This window comes from Colias croceus, chromosome 2 (genome assembly GCF_905220415.1).
Source record: "Colias croceus chromosome 2, ilColCroc2.1".
Classification (NCBI taxonomy): domain Eukaryota; kingdom Metazoa; phylum Arthropoda; class Insecta; order Lepidoptera; family Pieridae; genus Colias; species Colias croceus.
In genome coordinates, this window is record NC_059538.1 from 5,795,012 (window position 1) to 5,810,883 (window position 15,872).

The 15,872-nt window shown below is 34.3% G+C and overlaps 1 protein-coding gene across 3 annotated transcripts in view; it reads right to left on the reverse strand.

The window, feature by feature from the left end:
- The window catches only part of LOC123705740 (formin-binding protein 1-like), a 44,586-nt gene that overhangs the window by 22,699 nt on the left and 6,015 nt on the right, over window positions 1-15,872 (reverse strand). The gene's annotated exons all lie outside the window — the stretch shown is intronic.

Below are 15,872 nucleotides of genomic sequence, written 5' to 3' on the forward strand. Positions count from 1 at the left end.
TTCATTAATTTGTTATCTTTAACCTATTAAATTCTATAAAAACATCATAATATTTGTCACGAATATACTACATTAAATGGCTACAAATTAAAGGAATTCCAATATAAAATGTGTCTTCAAAGTATTACTTTCACGTATCATATTAAAAAAAGTCATTCCCACAAGACGTAAAAGATTGCGTGCAAAGATGCGCACGCGACTTTGACGTCTCCGTCAACGCATCGACACGACGCGACGCGGCCGCCCTTGACTCTCGCTCGATTCAACGGGTGCAACGACACCTATGAGACCGCTATCCTAGCTTTATTATAACACAATATAATCAGTAGAACCTTTAGGAACACCTCATAAGTGCTCCGATAAAAAACCAAGTGTAATTTTAATTTAATTACGGTCTAATAACAAATATTAAGCAGACGCCTTTCATAGTATACAAAACGCGTGCATACGATCAATATCAAGGGCTAGTCGACTAAACAAGTGGCCACAAATAGCACGGAAACGTGCGCTAGAATTATAAGCAAAGCACTTCTCTTCCCAGCGCGAACGGACGACGAAGTGTTGTAACTATTAACGTTAATTAATCGTGGGCCAAACAATGCTTCACCCTGCGCGTTATACCATCAGTTACTAGAAATACTAAGATTTTTTAAAAGAATAAATAATAAAATAATGTAAACAAATACCTTAAAGCCTCATAATTATTCCGTAAAAGCACAAACCTAATCAATAATTTTATTTCAAACTCTATAACCGCCACATAAAAAACACGGTGCCTTAAAATTGGGTTTAAAATCCTGGATTCGTAAAATTTTTATCCATGCGTGCATCGCGTGTTGATTGGTCGATAGTAAAATATGGCTGTCAGCAAACACAATGCCAGTATTGTTAAGTGATTACTATACAGAGTCCTTTATGCGTCCTGACTGTAATGTAGTGACATGTCGTGTAATAGCGCCCTGTTAAGGATACTGCACACAATTTTAATGCATGAATGTATTCATGTAGATAACCATCATCATATTGCTACAATTATTATTTCTAATGTTATAATTTTATAATATTTTGAAATGACAATATTACAGGTTAGGAGCAAGTAAATTTATGTAATGAATATAATATCTAATCTAATAGCATGTAGGTAATTATATTTATTAATGCCATTTTAAGTTGGTCACCTAGAACACATAACAGTTATTTAATTTTCTGCAATTAATAAATATTATAGTCATCTGTCTTTAGATATAGGCTGCGACAAGCGTTCATTATCTATACTGGATGTACCGTTGGCTCACTCGCCTCTAGAATCCCGTCTAACGAGGTTTCGTTCTGTCATAATTGCGAGTCAGCTTGTACGCATCATCAACGGCAAACCATAAAAAAATAAATTGCTTCTCATTATGTTTTTATTTAAAAATTGACTTGCGACCATGGCCAAATAACTGACTAGTATCCATTTACAATTATTGTGGTTCTTGTGTGAATTTGCGTTTTGATGTCATGAAGAGTGAAAGGTTCTTTTACTCATTTGTTAAATTCTTTAATATAGACATGACACGGTTCATTGGCCATGTTGTGGCAATATCGACTCTGTGGGAGTTTCTCGGCTGGACGTGGGAGAACTGGAACGACAAGTATGATCATTTTCCGAGATACGACAGCGCAACATGATCCGAGTGCGAATACTTAGTAGATAATTTTTAAAACACCATTCGAGACATCAATAATTTAGTCCGCTCAAATGGAACAATTCCTTAGAGGTATTCCGTTTCCACCATAACGCGAACGAACGTTATGAAGTTGTTTCGATTCAAATTTTTGATGATGTGTTTATGATCGAATACCTATAAAGTTTTAAAATCATTGAATGCCAATTGCCCACCCATAAAGTACCTACGATCATTTTTTACATTTCTAATCAAATCGTTGCGATCTTAAGATTCTACTACATCCGTTTTATAATTCACATCACGACCCGTTTTTGAGACATCAAAACTATGTTCAAACATATTTGAATACCTCTATTAGTTACAAAATTAGCTATAGCGCCACAACCTCGGAATGCGTTCACAGTACGTTAGAATATCATCAGTATGCTGGACACATCACAGGCGGTTACCGACACGTGTACTGCCTCCCGGCTACCTTGGCTAATTATTGGAATACCAAATATATTGACCGCTAATACGTGACGGATTGTTGTTTTTATCTCACTTTCCGCAAGTCAGTTTAACGAACAGCTGTAATGTGGGACACATCACACAGACTTAACAAACTGACAGTAATTAAATAACCTGTTCCAAATGTTAACATAGAAACGCCGCAGGTTGTCCGATGTTGTTAAACCAAAACGCACAAACACATACCAAGACATTGATGTGGCGTGTCTATTGTTTAGTGTCTAAGATAATAATTGTGTTGTTAACGATACTGTTGACTATGATTACATCGCGGCTCTCGAGCAATGGCCTTGCTATCTATGTTTAATAATATGTATATGCATTAGTACCTATGTTCACGCCTCAGTTGAATGTCAATGCCATATCTAAATATGTTTTGCGATATTAACATGGACGGCTTAATTATTTTTAACCTACTAAAGATAAAGATACTCCGTAACAATCGTTTCAAGCGCTGAATACAGCAAGATATGTTCTCCTTCCGGCTCCGATTTCCTACTTATTATAAAATGTTTCCACTTATTTGCATTGATATTAAACTTACGTAAATTATTGTAGCGCGGAGTTCATGCGCCAGCGATTCGCTTAGCATAACCTCTCTCATGTTATGCACACAAGAACAAAACAGAAATTACATAGCATTAAAGTTTCTTTGTCTGCAATCGGTAACCTTTCACACGCTGTTCATACGTTTATTTCCGTTTCATCTTGAATGCGCCGACATCGATGCGGAGTCACACCGGAACCTGGTGCGATCAATCGCTTTTATAATAATGAGTCACGCAAGAGGAACGCCCTAGCCCCGGCCTTAGAAAATTAAATCTCATTACTCATCCACGCTTTATCGAAGAACAATACAATCGACCTGATAAGATTGTCCTGTGTTCGCGGAATCAATAATAGCCTGTAACGACTTAGTGATATGGTTTTTTATGATAATACTTTTATTGTACGACAAATATGAATGAGAATCTTGAATGGGACAGGTCTTTTTACGACACTGATGTGACAAAAAGATAAAATAAAATTTTGAAACGTTTTATACGCAAAATGGTGATGTAATCATGTACCCTACATGAAGCATTGGTTAAGATGATTTAAGGCTTAAGATACCAACAATGCAAGGATACCACGGTACAATTCCTACGCAAGACTAAAGGTCCATATCAGCCCAATTTGATCAACCGGTCAAACTGTATAATACTTTTAAATATGCACGTATTAATTAACATAATTTATATGATACAGACTCGGTATGGAAAAATATGGACAGGAGACGCAAATAGCTAAAGAAATATTTTATTTTAAATTATTATGATAATTTTATGCGTCATTAAATTTCAAACATAATATGTATTTAATAAAAATAATCGACACAGAGATTGAATGTATTCGCATTTGAAATTGTACTGTAAATAAAAATTGCATTTCTGGATACATTCATATGTAGAACTTTGATGGATTATTACTTAAAACTCAAATTCCGACTAATCGAGATGAAAGAAACATTGTCCTCAAACAATGATCCGTTCTGTGTCAAATGGGCTCTCTAAAGCCCTACAAGTAAGTGTACAAGGCAACGAGCACTCTTGTTTCACTACGACATACACGTACTCGACCCAGCTACAGGTGACATAATTGTATCTAAAACCGGTAAGCGCCGAATGTTTTGCAATATAGTACTTATTAACCAGTAAATTGAGATACGACTTTTCTGGTGGCAATTATTCATCAATAATGAATCAGCGCAGCGCCGCTAATTACATATTATTATTCAGTTCAACTGATAATAATTAGGTACATACTTTTATGTTATACTATAAATGCATTCTGTTAATTTAATGAGGAACATACCTATAATATATTACTCAGCTGTAACAAATAACTTTTCCTTTTTATATATAGGTATTGTGTATTTGTTACGCGCGTAATTATTATGTAGGACTTTATCATACTTCGTAATTGGAAAAATAATTTAACGTCAGCATATCACTGTTCAGTAAATGAGCTTGGAACCATTAGCTGGCCCCAGTACGTATACTACTATAGCTGACTACATAATATTCTCTGCCCTTACGTTACAATATTGATACCAATTCGAACTTCACTCATGCTCTACAAAGGTTTATTCTATGGATGTATTTAAACTGTGTACCTATTGAACGATCGTTTATGCCAGTTATACAACTATTAATTACGTATGTACATAACATAACATAACTTCACGTTTTATATAATTAATGGAATCCTTTATGGAAGTAGGTACATAATAGAGGTTGTTAACTGTTACATTAGTGTAAATATCGTCATGCTTAATTGAGTAAAATTACCGAATACTTTTCATAATATTTCTACATTTATTAAAGATAAACATTAAACAGTATTGAAAATAATCATTTCTACAAAACGTCTTTCGATATAAATAAAATGTAAAACGTCAAATAGACCACATCCAAAAGTAAAAACTACTACCTATGCAAAGTTTCGAATTTAATATCACTTCGCAAAATGCAGCAGGTAAACTGACTAACTAATTCTTTGTGTAAACTTCAATGCGACATTGTATGATAGCATACCAAATATTGCCATAGTCACGTCTTTTAAAGTACAAAATAAGGTGAGATTGTGTTAAACTGTAAACATTAGCTGTCGTCTATTCTGGCACAGACAGACGTGAGTCACGGTGACGTCACAGGGCGTCGGGGTCGAGCGGCGGGGTGGAACGCACCCCGGTCACCCTTCGTGACTCAATGCCTTACCTACCTGTTTTCGATCAAACTATATAAACAATTGATTGATTTCAAATACACTTTAATGGCAGTGATAAACCTACTTTGATGGAGGTGTTAGTTTTCACCGGCAAGAACATGTAAATGATGAACTATCAGATTGATATATCAATATTTTATGCAATACCTATGTTTGAGGTTTATGTAAATCGCAATGAATAATAATTAAAATTTGTTATTTCATCTTCTTTTTTATTTATTCGCCATTGATCATTCTGTTCTTATGATTATTTTTAATCTGTATTTTAATTTTATAAAACATATTGTATTAATTTTTAACACGAGTTACTAGTACACTTAAATTAAGAGTGACAAAATGAGATACCGACACGTTTTGTAGATAAATGTTGCGTGCAAATGGCTTGGACGTGTTAATGTCCATTGGAGATAATTTAAAAGCACAATACGAATCGATGAATAAAAGCAATCAATATTAAATGGTGACATTCAGTCCAAGGCAAATTATACTGTTTTGTCATTATTTGTAATACATCATAGTTTTCACTTAATGACGCAAATACCTGCAGCTTGATTAAACGATATACTCGTGAAGAGATTAAGGAGAAATCATGATGTTAATCTATTTAATAATCTAATATACCGTCACTCGAATAAATTCGATTTTCATACACATAACATTAGATACACATTACACATACTATTAGATGATAATATGTATCTAATAATGCATAGTTCTGTTTAGTTTGTAACCGTAAACCGTAACTATTTATTTACATATTATAAAGTAGCTGATATTCGATATTTACTTCGTAATGTCCAATATCCAAATGGCCATAGCAAGTGTTGCATTTGACGAGACATTTAAGCAACAGCATTATGATTTGATGAGATACAAAGGCGCATTATTTCATTGCGCTTTTAGTAGTTATGATAATCTCATTCAAAACGCTGGCTTACAATTATAGCAACAGAATATATATTTAAATATATTTCACGACTTATTTATATGCATACTCACTGATACATTACACAATACACCTTTCTTTTTAAATGTTACAGGAATATTAAATACATAACGTAATATAAAAATTCAAAATCGTTCAATGTATATAAACAAACAGGGGTTTCTGCGCGTTGCATGGATATGGATAATTACAATTTAAATTCTGCAGACAGGTAGTGTTGTGAAAGTGGCGCACCACGAGATATCCATACTAAAACTGTGTTACAGTGAAATGTTACATAAGGTATGATAGATTGGTTGCTCAATTAATAATTTAAGAATTGAACGACCCAGCTTCATTGCTTCGATTACATCTATCAATGAAGGCTAAGATCATTTACTATTCTCGTTCACGTCATATACTCCTCTCATGTTCGGTCTCGCGCAGACATTTATTATAATAACACGCAAGAATGAACTCACGCTCATTTCTATTCTAGGCCAGCTGGAGAAAACGTTGAGTCGTTATTTCATACTCACCTATGTGGACCATATGGGCATATACAGCAGCGACATCTTAAAATTCACGTAAACCGATATAAAGTCAAATGCACGTGCTCCTTTAAATGTCTGTCATGCTCGAAAGTATGAAAGTGAAAGCAATGTTAAACGATGTGACTGTGTATGTTATTACGTTTCGATTGTATATAATTTGCCATTAAAGAATTAAAAGATATCTCTATCGTAAATTTGGTTTTTGTACTACTATTTTTGCCAAATCATTATTCTTGTTATTCGTTAATTAGGAGTTTGTGTGCAACTGTGTAGCTTATCGTAGCAAACGCATGAATGGGGCCGAGTCAATGGAAGAATAAACTTTAAGGTCAATAATACATGTTTTAATTTATTTATACTTCAGCCTGAATATATATCTGAAACTACTTCTAAAATAGTCGTGTTATACCGTTATGAAAATAAACGTTAAGTCGTTATATCTTGTATAAATTAATGACGAGATAACTTACTATTGGTATTATTTTAATTCCCTATGATTAACACAAAATTGAATTGAAAGGCATTATGTAAGAATAATTTTGTGTTTTAAAATAAATTAAAGCGCCTTCAAATTGTAAAATAAAGAATCATCAAAATCGATTCACTAAAGTTCTGAGGTAAAAAACCCGAAAAGAAAAATAAACAGTCGATTTGAGAACTTCCTCCTTTTGTAGAATTCGGTTGAGAAAAAAAAAAGGATTATTATTGTCTTCTGTTTACATAATAACTTAACAAATGAAACGCAAGAAGTCATTAGGTGTTTAAAAATTGTTTATTAGCAACGACTAACACATTCAGTTCTCACTGTTACTTTGGAAATTTCCTTGGAGAAGTTTATGATTCACGAAATACAAGTTTAGTTATAAGTAAAATAATGACAGTTTTTACTTTTTACAGTTAGCTTATGCTGCTTTTGTGTTCAATTATAACCCAGACAGGTTTTTGTTTAGCAACTAGGTGTAGATATTCTCAGGGAATTTATTGAAATTATTTGAAGTACAGTTTCAGACTCATTAATTGTAGTTTATTTTTATAAATAGAGCAGTCAGAATTGTTATTTAGATGCACATTAAGCTTTTCATTTAATAGCTAGTTTAGGTACGTGGGAAGTTAGCGAAGGCGCGGGCGTATTGTGTTGAACCTGGATCATGAATAAAAACTTTTTTGTCATTTACTGCCCATTGTAAGCTCGCCGGAGAGGGGCTTGTATCCTGTCATCGTTTCATCCGCACTACAATTTTTAAATATACAAAAGTTACTTTTTTATATCACGAAAGTACCTACTTTATAAAACAATAAAGGCTTATATTTTATGTTTGTTCTGAGTTGTAAATACCTTTTAATATTCTTAACAACCATTGGAATTCAAGAAATCGATACGATCACCCTCGTGTGAGGGATACCTAGAGGTACGATTGGATTATTTTTCCCAAGCTACCCCATGAAACACACGCCCTATGGGATTTGTCTAGGAGATTTACACACAGAAAACGAATGCAGTTTTGCTAAGTTGCCCATCGTCGTCAGATTGGGAATACTGGAATAGTAATAACACTCCACCTGAATGCCGGCACTTATCGGTGATTCTCAGAATAATATACAATAGCAACGTAGAATGTGGCTCAGCTCGGGCCTCCAGCCATTGTTGAGACACGCGCGTTTCCGCTTTCTCGTGGAAAAATGCAAGCGCGTTGTTGGAAAGTAAACGTATAAAACGATTTCGAGAATATCACACATTATAATTACACGCTTATTTTAAACTGCTCTCGTTCGCTTCATTTGTAACTTATTCGCTTTGTCATCGTTAAAATATTACCTACTACATTTCAAACATCGTCAATGGGGAATTCCTACGGTTTTGATTCATCTTGGTGTGCATCGTAGGCGGCGTGTAATACCAATAAATGACAACTAAAATAACAACGAGTAAATAAATTAGCAAAGGCGAAGCACGACCACAATTCAATCACGATTTCATGGCAACGCATTTGGAATCTATGGTGAGTTACGTGCGTGCTATGCTGATATTTTGAAAGCATGCATATTGCATATCATATAGCCTACGAAGTTATTTTCCAATTATGTAATTTAATCTATTCAAGAAAACACATAAACCGATTTGGAGAAATTTGATAACGAATCTAAACTATGCAATATGCATACACTAAGTGTAACTGTAATACATAGTATGATACAATATGTTAATGATAGTATAATTTTAATAATAAATCATAAAGCACAAACACAGATTACAAAAAATATGTTCCTTATTATGATTGGGCATTTGGCAACGACAGCTAAGGCGTCAGACTGGCGCCATACAGAACACAAGAGCTCACTGTTCTTCTGACTTCTCGATATAAACAATAAGTTCCCTAGTACCTATAGGCCGTACATTAACTACACACAAGAATATAACAAACTGCGTCCGATTCACTACTATTAAAATTCAAGTCATGTCAAAAAATCATGCAAAAATACCTTAGGTTACGGCTTCTTCCACGAAACCAGAACAGGTTTGACGGTATTCGATAATGAGAATCTTTATCGTAGGAATTATTGTATCAATAACGAAGACTCGGAATCGACTACTGAGACAATGGGTGAACAGATGTGTATAATTTCACCGTTGAGTGGATTCAGCAGTCGCCGGTCAGAGGGCCGACCGCAACAGGTGAAGCGTGGCGAGTTTGACGGGCCCCGTCGGTACTTATCAGCCATCTTTCGCTACCGGCTTTCATTTACAACTTATAGAACGTCCTAGAACCGGATGGCATGGTTGTACATTAATAATTGTGAAATTGAAATGTAAAGTGATTGTCTCTACATGGACTTTTTACCCATGTACAGATTTAGTTCAAATTTCCGATTGCGAAATAAAGTATATCCTGCATTTTAATAAGCAGAATTACGTGCAAACCGTAAGAGAAAGGTAAATAAAAATGACATAACCAGATGTGGGCGGCTGTCAGATACGGGTTGTAGAGGTAGTTTCCTTCCTACCTAAGTTGCATTCAGAATATTTTAATAGAAAAAAACGTAATCAAAGCTATTTTAAATAAATCATTTTGCAACAACATCATAGTGCTGAATCTTTATAAATAACAACACACACACATAAAACTATTTGTGTTTTTACATTTGTAACTTCACATCAAAACACCTGGCTGAACTTGAACTAAATTCAGCACATGAATAGGTAATATTACTTATATTATGTGTACCTCTATAATATATTTTTCTTATAATTTGGAATTACCTAGTTATAGAATATTTTTATTGTAGCTGAATACCCCCTCGGCGTTTGATCAAATAAGTATATAATGTAATGATAAGATATTGAGTAATAAAATTGCAAAATTAACAGGTCAGTTAGAGGTAAACTTTGAACATTGGGTAAAATTATTTATTTGGGTAGGTAACTACTTTTCGTTTGAACTCACTATAAACCATAATATAAAATCATAATATTATGTTCATAACACCATTGTGTTTATGAGTTCTCCAGTGGTCATAGTGGTTTTACTTATCTACGTATACACGTATAAGAAATAATACCTCGTATGTGCGAGTACGTATTGAATGGCTTGCTACCGGGAGATATCGTATAACATTTTCTATATCAATGGTTCTGAGTAATATAAGAAAACAGATTACGATGTACAAATATAAAATATTTGTTCAAACTATTCAGTTGAATATCATCAAAATAAGTAAAAGCGTATAAAGATTTTATTAATTTAGTAAATTGATTGAAGTCTTGTATCATTATAAATAGAAAGAAGCAAACAATTATATTAGAGAAAGTGTGTTCATTAGTAGAAATGCATGACGTAAACTTCGGTAAGCTCATTCAGCTATTTTAGTTTCCTACATCGCTCACTATACGATGACTGAACTAGCAAAATCGCTCGGTATTCGAGTGGAATCTGAGAATAGAACTCTGAACAATAAAAATCGTATAAAACGATTTCAATATATAGGCCACGACTTGAGATTACGGCCACAATTCCGTAGCTGCCCGTGGATATGTGATGTACTGCAGTTTTCTCGATATTTACCAAACATTAGTCAAATGTTGTAACCAAATGTTTAATATGTTACACGTTTAAGCGCGACGTTGAGCTAGGTAATCTACTTAGAAGCTATACGTCAATGGACATAAAGAGATTTATATAATCTGTTTACCACTTACAATGAAATCTGAAGAACATAAGGCAATTTAGTGAACAAGAGTGCATTAACCCAACCTCGAGTCGGGCTCGTTACTCACAGTACCTGAGACTAAATGCGTACCACGCGAGTTCCCGGACGACCAGACTCTTGACAGATGCATGAGTAAACAAACCAATTTAAAAGTTACTCAACAAATCGATTTAATTCTATAAAAAATTCAACATATAGCATTTGCATTAAAAACGCATATTATAAATGATGTGATCGTATTAATAATACAGCTTAAAATCCTGGTGCAATTAATGAATTAAAAGTTAAAACAAAACTCAATCAATCATCATTCGAAAAGTTTGGTCACGAACCTGGAATGCCTCTACGTGAAGTTATGCACACTTTAAACAAACGATTAAGTCATACTTCCACTTCAATACGTAATTTATTACATTGCTTACAGCTAGGCACCCAGCAAAAGACAACTAGTTGAACTGTGAATTTGAGGTAGGTATGCGCATATACATGCATATTATAAACGTCATTTGCGTACCAGCTCTACCCATATTATTTAAGCTCATCTGTGTGAGTGAAACCTAAATAATGTTATTAACGACACAAAGGGCTTCCTTTTAGACGCGTCTAAAGATAAATAAAGCAGGGTGTCGTCAAAATATACCACGAAATAATTCATATTCGCGTCTGAATCATAAAACGAAGCACATGCACTTGTGCAGTTAACAGGTGACGCATTCAATAGGAGTACAACTTGCAAGTTGCGCGAGGGGAGCGCCGCTCGTTTCTTATTTGCAGGTTTACTTTAAGGGGACGAATTGACTATGTCTAATGTAGCTCCGCTACTGCATGCATATTTCATGTTTCAGAAAAAAGGGACAAGAAATACATACAGAACCAAAAACGTATAATCAACAAAAAGAGTAACTATTGTTTATGTCAGTACACAATTTTCAATATGATGAAAATTAAAATGCACTAATGCAAGCGTACGATATTCAGAATACCTAAGTTCTTAAATCCTTTCGCGAGGAAACCTTGACTTGATAATATCGCTTAATAACAGCATAATATAAATATTTAGCAAACAGTTGCGCAATACCAAATTATTCTCACGAAAATACTTCCACAGAAGAACTTAATATTTAAGGATTCTGTATATTGCAAATATGTAGTTGTACAGAGAATTGTAACATGTCAATTTGTCGCAAATAAGGATTTACGATGGTAGAAACTTAACGGCGTACTCGCATACAGGCAAGGCCGCAAATGACTACTCTTTATTCTAAGAAAGTGGTCATATCCGAGAAAAAGCGAGTGGAGCGCAACATATTACCCACTTGCTATGGACCCGCGAAGGTCCGGTCCGTCGACTCTGTCGAGTAAAACGCAACGACACTTTCGCTGCACAATGTGTGAAACCACACAATAATCATTACCTTGGGGTAAAACTTTTGACGTATGCCTACGGTAAGGATGTAAGTTTCTTTAATAATATAAACGCCTACGAGATAAAAACGAAAGCCTCAACTCAAATGGTTATGACGGTTCGCTAACAATACGAACGTTTCACGAATCTTTGCAATATGCCATATTATGAAATGCAAATTGGCAAAAAAACACCAGGAAGAATATTATAATAAAATACGCTTAATATTAAGTCAGTAACCTGTTTCATGCTTTAAAAATAAATCAACGTTCATGTTGGAGGTGCACAAAAGGAAATGCAGCGCTTCGAAAATTCAAGTTATCAGATACACTCTGCAGCATGAATTTAAAGTGCAGTATTTTTTTGTAGGAACATATTTCAATATTTTTTATGTTAAAATTTTGTGAATTTTGGAATGTTTGCAGGTAGTAAATTGACTAGCTATTAATTATAAACATTATATGGGCGGCCATACACAATCAAAATATTTAAATTGCATTTACTTTTGCCAGGAATAGTTTATTAAAATTGTATTTTAATAAACGGATCTAAGCACGTCATCGTAAGATATAACTGCATTTTTTTTAATTCAGTGTACTTAATACATACCTACTGATATGAATTACAAAAGCACTTGTAATGATGTTATCTTTATAGCCCATGCTTGCGCGAATACCAATGAAATCAGCCATCAAAACAACCAGATGTGTAACAACACAACTAGCTAGTCAACTTCAAGGACTTTTAGACATTTAGATCTTTCGGAATGTTCTGCTCATTAGAAGTCTGATTGAACGGAAAAATTAGCACAAAGAGTCATCATGATTACTATTGCTCATGGCTTCTGAACGCCAAAAAGTATATGACGTGATTCATATTACAGTATCCTTATTTGGTTTCTAGGTAGACAGGTCACCAGTGCCTTTTGACGTATAAAATTTGAATCAAGCAACATTTGCAGTTATTAAAAATAAAAACATGATTACTGTGTACTCTTTTGGACCTATCTTAATTACCTTTCATAAATGTATACTAATATTATAAAGCTGAAGATTTTGTTTGTTTGAACGCGCTAATCTCAGGATCTACTCCCCCCTAGCCAAGTGGCTTTCTGTTAGCGTAGCGTTCAATAGAATAGACTACGAATGTATGAGATTGACGTAAGCTGTAGATACGTTTAGGGGGGCCGGTCCGATTTGAAAAATTCTTTTGGTGTTAGATAGCCCATTTATCAAAGAAGGCGGCTTTATATCATCACACTAAGACATAGGAGCGGAGCACTGCGGGTAAAACCACGGGGCACAGCTAGTAAATAAAAAAGAAGTTGAAAAACTAAGTACTTAAATTATATGAAAGATAATATGATAATAAATGCATTAGTAGTGCATTATAACATAATCGACACTGAATTATTTCAAGACAGTTATGTTAAACAGACGTATGTTATCAGCTATTATTGAAGTTTTATCTTATCAATGCAGAGCTTATCAAACGTAGAGCTAAGGATTCTCACGATTCAAAACGATATGACTGTGATAACATTAAGTTATCAATTAATCTAAAATATTTTTTATAACAAATTTAAGTTTTGTTTTTGACCGATAAAATTATATCTACGAAATTTATAGAAAGCAAGGGTGTCATGGTAGTGGTTAATAATGGTCATGGTATTATTTTGCAACGTTTAAATACCTACATAGTTAAACTTTTTTTTTGTTTAGGTGAAACCTCACAAGTTTGAAATCCTCACAAGGGTTATCAAAGATTTAATATATTGTCTTATTAGTAAATACTCCCATGTAAAACAACGTATAGTTAATGGACGTATAACTGAGAAAATTAATTAATTTCTATTACGGTATAAACTTAAAATATCTTTAGCATAAAATAATATTGGACCTAATGTACTCTGTGTATGACCGTAAAAGTTAAAACGACATAGGTATACTAAAATTGATTCTGTACTGGTATCTGTTCATGTGAATGACCTCGAACTTGAAGAAGCATTAACGATTGTATGTAAACAGATACGATCTGGCAAATGAAATTTCTAATGAATCTTACGCTTCCGCCTCACTACGTCGCGTCGATGACCAACAGACAGACGGAGAAAACATGCAACTTAACGATATTTACATAATATCATATTCAATATTTAATATCTTTATTTGATGAACATTATTTCTCATAACGGTAACAAATTCCAGATCAAATACTTCTAGTTGTTTTATTTTTTGCCATTTAATAGGTACTTGCTTACTAATGAAATTTCGTCTACTTACAAAAGGAATATTTTTGCAACCTGAAGAGGTTGCTTCTTGCTCGCTTCCTATATTGGTTGAAGCGTAATGTTGTACCACTTACCAGAGTCCAGACTACCTTGATAAATTAACTATCCAACACAAAAATAACTAATATGTATTTCGAAACAAACTCTTCAGCATTATAATTTTACTCAAACTTAAAATGAAATGTCTTACGAGTAAGAAGTGCGCACATACGGAAAGGCTACATATTCAGATCTAGTTATAGATAGGAACTTTCTACACACGACGAATAACCTACGTCTAGATTTGATTTAAAATATAAATAAAGATATTATACAAATGAGGCATAGAAATATACGGTAAAATGAAACCACAAAGACGCTAGCCACGAATGTAGGTGTAATTTGAGCGGTGTTGCAAGACGTCGATCGGCGTTTCGTGAGGGTAAAATAAATCTATATACATATTTAGAATGCTAACATGATTAACCTATCTTGTTAACTCACGTGCCTATTGACGATTTCCTGTTTTAGCATCATGTTATTAGCCTATAGAGCACAAGTATGAACTATTAATAGAGATGAAATACTTTTCTACACAACATAGTCTGCAGTAAGCCAGGAGAGGGAATAATTAATAGTTACATATTGTCTTACCCGACCGCCTCCTTGGTACAGTGGTTGACGCGTGAGCGTAGAACCGAGGATTCGATTCCCAGTGGAGACGAAGAAAAAAAATGTCTCGGTCTGGTAGGACACAGAAGGCTGATCACCGACTTGTCCTTAAAGAAAATCGATCAGTGAAACAGATGTATGCATAATATATACATCTGCCCCTACATCTAGGGGACACGGGACTTCACTTTATGGTCTTATCCGTTATACTTTTTCAATTAAAAAAATGAGCAATCAAAATTGGTACAGTACGATTAAGCACTTAGGTATGTAAGTATTTAAAACTGTATCACACATGTTTATTCCGAGTATATTTTTTAACCATGATAGCGTTGGCGGAAAATAAAGTTGACTTGGCTATGGCATCCATTTATGGAGCATGGAATTTTGGCTTAACTAGTAAGCATTATCATATTATTATAATATTATATGTGGGCAGTGATTGCATATTACAGACTTGTTTTTTAATATGTGTTGTTACATATTTTTTGTGTAATTTGCTGTAAGGTGCGCCTCGGTTTTATCTTTGACGACAAGGGTTTTTAAAAGTTGAAGTTTATGGAAATTAAAGCAGGTTTAAAATTTAAATCCTGCTTGTTACGAGTTACGTAGGCGTGCGACAGTGGCAGCAAGACTCAAAGCAGAGTTCCATTAAACACGCATTTAGGGATACTCAAAAATAGCCCAACGAGATACTTTAATAACGCTTATGAATTGAGTACATTTCCGAGAATTTGCAACCTTAATTTCATGAGGGAATGGTCGACTTTGCTTTACACTGTTGAAGTGTCGACGCCATTTTATTTGGTGTAGCTCCGCGTATTCTGGTCAAACCGGTTACACGCTGGAGTCCGCGAATGGACCTGCTGCCAATCGCCATATGAGGCGCACG